Source organism: Bison bison, unplaced genomic scaffold, assembly GCF_000754665.1.
Source record: "Bison bison bison isolate TAMUID 2011002044 unplaced genomic scaffold, Bison_UMD1.0 scf7180017847068, whole genome shotgun sequence".
NCBI classification, from domain to species: Eukaryota; Metazoa; Chordata; class Mammalia; order Artiodactyla; family Bovidae; genus Bison; species Bison bison.
In genome coordinates this window covers 3,827-8,661 of record NW_011477641.1, presented here as the reverse complement: position 1 = coordinate 8,661, position 4,835 = coordinate 3,827, and the positions used below count along the sequence as shown (strand labels likewise).

Here is a 4,835-nt window from a genome sequence, read left to right as displayed (position 1 = left end):
CTGGGGGCGGAGCTTCCAGGGACCCGCAACCACGCCCAGTGGGAGGGTCCGCGGTCCACCCAGTCCTAACAGCTCAGCTCCTGCTAGACGCAGCCGAGTCCGGCTTTCTAGAGAGCAACCCCGGCGAGTATTTTATTGTTTTGGCTTCGTGACTGTAGGACCCCCGAGTCTTTTTTAACACTTGGTTAAATCTAATCAAGGGCCTTGATTAGTGCAGGCAGGCGGAATGGATTTGACTGATCACGACCCGCAGTTTCACCATCTCAGGGGCCGCCCTCACCCCCACCTATCCTGCCAAAGGGGGGGCCTCGGTACTGAGATCGGGGCCACACGTGCACTAGACCGTCGGTCAGCGCTGCTGCTGAGCGGACCCGGGGCCATCCTCACACCGCCACTGGCCCCTGTGCTCAATAAAAGGAAGGAAAGCGGGAAAAGCGCTTTCTGGCCGCGGTGGCCTTGCGCGTTCCTCCATCGCCATCTGCTGGCAGAGCCCGGCATGGCACCCGCTGCACAGAAACCTCGGTGTCCGTTTGGGTGCCCCATCCTTGACCCCGAGATAGCACCCTCCGTCCAAAATGAAAAACAGCTGCTCCCAAGAGTCATTATAATCACAGCCAATTGTGTTAATTCGTCCTCGGATCCACTCACAGTTCCACGGAACATTCTGCTAACCTCTGACAACTACATAAAGCAATACTGAGAAGAAAAGAACGTGGTTGATAAATACAAAGGCATACAACAATAAGGAGCAAAGAAAAAAGTCCTCGCAGTTCTGTTTTGTTCATCTCTCATGAGTAGGATGGCAGATAAAACACAGAATGCCCAGTGAATAATTTTAGTCTAAGTATGTCCCAAATACTGCCTAATCTTCAAATCTAACCTTATTTTAAAATATATATTTTTTGCTGGTCACTCATTAGTTCATGCACCAAAGCCTTTGTTTCTTGACTCCTAACTTTTTGACCCCTCTGGGGTGAGGAGCACCCCTAACCTCGAGAGCCCATCACACAGTCCCCTTGGGACTAGACCCTTCTTTGCCCATCACAGCTGACCGGAAGGGCCAGCCCAAGGCCAGCGCTCGCGCCCCCTGGCGGACAGACTCTGCGCGGCAGCCCCGGGAGCCCGGGTGCAACCCCGCGGTCTCTGGCGCCCTCTAGTGTGGAAAGATCTCCTCCTGGTGTTCCCAGTCATTGGGCTGTATTTTATTAGAGAAGATGCTCGCGTGACGATGATGATGGTCCTTAACCGGGAGGCACGTTTGGGGCGCGTCGGCTCAGGGGCCGAGCTATTAGCCTGCATCGCGCCCACAGGCATCGCGTCCCCCTGAGCCGGGTCAGCTGTGGGCTGTCCTGACACGGGTTTCCCCCAGTCTCTGGCCCGCTATCCCTCCCAGGTCAGTGTCCAGCGTTGCCCTTCTGGTTGTGGACTTGTGCAGCGGTCTCAGCAGATGGAGGGGCGACCCTAAAGGATGTATTGAGGCATCTCAGCACTGTCCTCCGCCCAGGTTTGCTGGTCAGCAGTGAAGTGACCAGGAAAAGGGGCTGTTTTGGGGTCCTTTCAGAGGCCTGGGTTAGACCAAAGTTTTCTAGAAGATTCACCATTGCAGGGAGTCAAAGACAAAACTAGGGTGGTCAGCAATCTGTGGGGGATTCGGCGGTGAGGGGATTCTGAATGCTACATGTAATGGTTTTACTATTGTTAGGGAACATTTCCCCCCCCCCCTACAAACAGCAGGCCAAAATACTGAGATGTCAGGTTTGCATCAAAGAGCGGGTTCATCCACAAGGCAACCAGAGAACGCTCTGGAATCTGCCTCCCTGCGGGCACAGGCTGGGTGCTCACGGATGAAGACCAAGCAGCAGGTGGCGTGGGGAGTGGGGAGCCTGGGGAAAGCGATGGACAAGGTGCGAGGACCTCCAGCGCGAGCTGGAGGCGGAGCTTCCAGGGACACGCGGCCACGCCCACTGGGAGGGTCAGCGGTCCATCCAGTCCTAACAGCTCAGCTCCAACTAGACGCTGCTGAGTCTGGCTTTCTAGAGAACACTCCGGGCGGGTATTTTATTGTTTTGGCTTCGTGACTGGAGGACGTTCAAGTCTTAAAACACCCTTGATTAGTGCGGGGAGGCGGAATGGATTTGACTGATCACGACCCGCAGTTTCACCATCTCAGGGGCCGCCCTCACCCCCTCCTACCCTACCAAAGGTGGGGGCATCGGTGCTGAGATCTGGGGTGACACATAAAATCAGGTGAAGTCTTAGGACAGGGGGCCGATTCCAGGTCCTAGGGTGCAGGAAAAACCTACCTGGCCCCGGGCTAGACAGCGTGGAGGGCGTGGCCCGGGCTGGTGCACAGAAGTGGCCCCCAACTGGTCAGAAGGTGTGGGAGCCCAGGGCTGGTCTACTGCAGAAGGGGTCGCCTGGTGGACAGAGTGGGGCCTGAGTGCCTGCTGAACTGGTCCGTCAGGGCTGCTGAGCAGACACGGGCCCATCATCACTGGCTCCTGTGCTCGATAGAAGGGAGGGAAACCAGGAAAGCAAAGGCGCTTTATGGCCGCTTTTGTGTTTCGCGTTCCTCTAGCACCGTCTGCCGGCAGAACGCGGCATTACATCCGCTGGCCAAACCTCGGGGTCCGGCTTGGATGTCCCCATCCTTGTCTCGGAGATCTCACCTCTCAGCAGTTCCCCTGGGGACAATGTCGAGAAGATGCGACCTTGACCCGGAGCTCGGTGGAGAGGGTGCCCTGGGTTCTTTCCGCAGTTGCTTGGAGTGGAGGTGCCTCATGTTGGGCTGGGAACGGGAGGAAGGAAACAGGTCATGATTGAGATGCTCTAGACAGACTGTCCCTGCTCTTGCCAAATTTCAGAAGATTGTCTTTAATAAATATTCCATTTTTTGTATGCCCTTAGGTCTATTTCCAGACACTTTAAATATATTGAAAGACTTTAAATATTTATATAAAAATATTATTTATAGATACCTTATGTAATACATAGTAAGTAAAATAATATGCTGTGCTTAGTCACTCAGTCATGTCCGACTCTTTTTGACCCCATGGACCGCAGCACGCCAGGCCTCCCTGTCCATCACCAACTCCTGGAGTTCACTCAAACTCATGTCCATCGAGTCGGTGATGCCATCCAACCATCTCATCCTCTGGCGTCCCCTTCTCCTCCCGCCTTCAATCTTTCCCAGCATCAGGGTCTTTCCCAGTGAGTCAGTTCTTTGCATCAGGTGGCCAGAGTAGTGGAGTTTCAGCTTCAGCATCGGTCCTTCCAATGAATATTCCGGACTGATTTCCTTTAGGATTGACTGGTTGGATCTCCTTGCAGTACAAGGGACTCTCAAGAGTCTTCTCCAACAGCACAGTCTATGAATAGAATAGCAAATGAATAGAGAATAACATTTACGAGGATATATTTTACCATTGCATAAAATATATCAGCTTGTAGAGAACAGACTTGTTCCCAGGGGAGAGGGTGGGTAGGGATGGAGTGGGAGTTTGGGATCAGCAGAAGCGAGCTCTTATATAGAAGATGGATAAAAAGGATACACAACAATGTCCTACTGTGTGGCACCGGGACCTATATTCAGTAGCTGGTGAGAAACCATAGTCGACAAGACTGAGAAAAAGTATATATATGTATATGTACTTGAGTCGCTTTGCTGTACAGAAGAAATTAACACAACATTGTAAATCGATATTTCAATAGAATCCACCCCCCCAAATATATAAGTTTCCTGGAGATGGAGACGGCAACCCACTTCATTTCTTGCACCCAATATTCTTGCCTGGAGGATCCCATGGATAGAGGATCGCAAAGACTCGGACATAACCCAGCGACTAACACTTTCCCTTTCAAATGTGTAGGTTTACTAGCGTGAATCTACAGAGATGCCCAAGACATTCGTTTATGAGGAAAACTCCACACGCAGCTTCACTGAGAATTATTAAACCTATTAAAGGGAGAGAGCGCCAGGATATTCATGGATTGAAAGATCCGATGTGGTCAAGTTGCCAGTTTCCCCCAAACTGACTGGTAAATTCCCCAGGAGCTGGCTCAAGGCGCAAAATTCCCTTTACCTTTTTTTAAGAGACGAAGCCAAGGAGCCGATTCTGGTTGAGAGACGCTCAGGTCCTCCTGCGGGAGAGCAGCCCTCTTCCTCCCGGTCGCCTGGGCAGTTTCGAGGCCACGACCAGAAGGACTTGGCTCCCTGTGTCGCGCACTCAGAAGTCTCCCTCTCCGTCCCAAGGACTCAGAAGCTGGGCGTCCTGCCCGCAGCAGAGGAGGCAGCCTGGAGGGGCCCCGCGGGCACAGCCGGCCCGGTTTCAGCCGAGTTGCCCGGCCCGCCCCTCTACCTGGGCGCTGCCGCGCGGCTCCGGGGCCGGCCGTGCCCTCCGTGGCCGCAAGGCGTCGCTGTCCCCCCGCTGGAAGTGCTGACCCGGAGGAAGGGCCCCAGACGGAGGGACTCGGAGCCTCCGAGTGACACCCTGGGACTCCGAGCGCTGGAGCCTGGCGTCACCCCAGGCAGGGGCAGTGGGGGCCCGGGGCGGGGTCAGGGGCCTCCCCCGGTTCTCATTTGACACCGCGGGGGTGCGCTGGGCACAGTGTCCAGGGGCCACATTCCGAGCAGGGGCGCGATGCAGGCCCGGGCTCGGCCTGTCCCGGGCGTGAGTCCAGCTGCTTTGCAGAGGTGGCGGCAGGTCGCAGTGACCCTCACAGAGACGCCCCACTCTGCGGCTCCAGGTGGGCCTGTGCCCCCCAGAAGTGCTGACCTGTGCACCGGGAAGGCACAGGGCCCCCCAGCCATGTCTGGGATGGAAGAGGCGGGAGCG

At 55.1% G+C, this 4,835-nt stretch overlaps 1 long non-coding RNA gene across 1 annotated transcript; it reads right to left on the bottom strand.

Moving 5' to 3' along the window:
- Nucleotides 1-25: 25 nt before the first annotated feature.
- LOC104989828 lies at nt 26-4,312 on the bottom strand. The gene is made up of 3 exons (XR_825425.1): nt 4,083-4,312; nt 2,304-2,788; nt 26-1,461 (listed from the first exon to the last, which is right to left on the bottom strand). It is a non-coding gene; the product is annotated as an uncharacterized LOC104989828 (long non-coding RNA).
- Between the last annotated feature and the right edge of the window lie 523 nt (nt 4,313-4,835).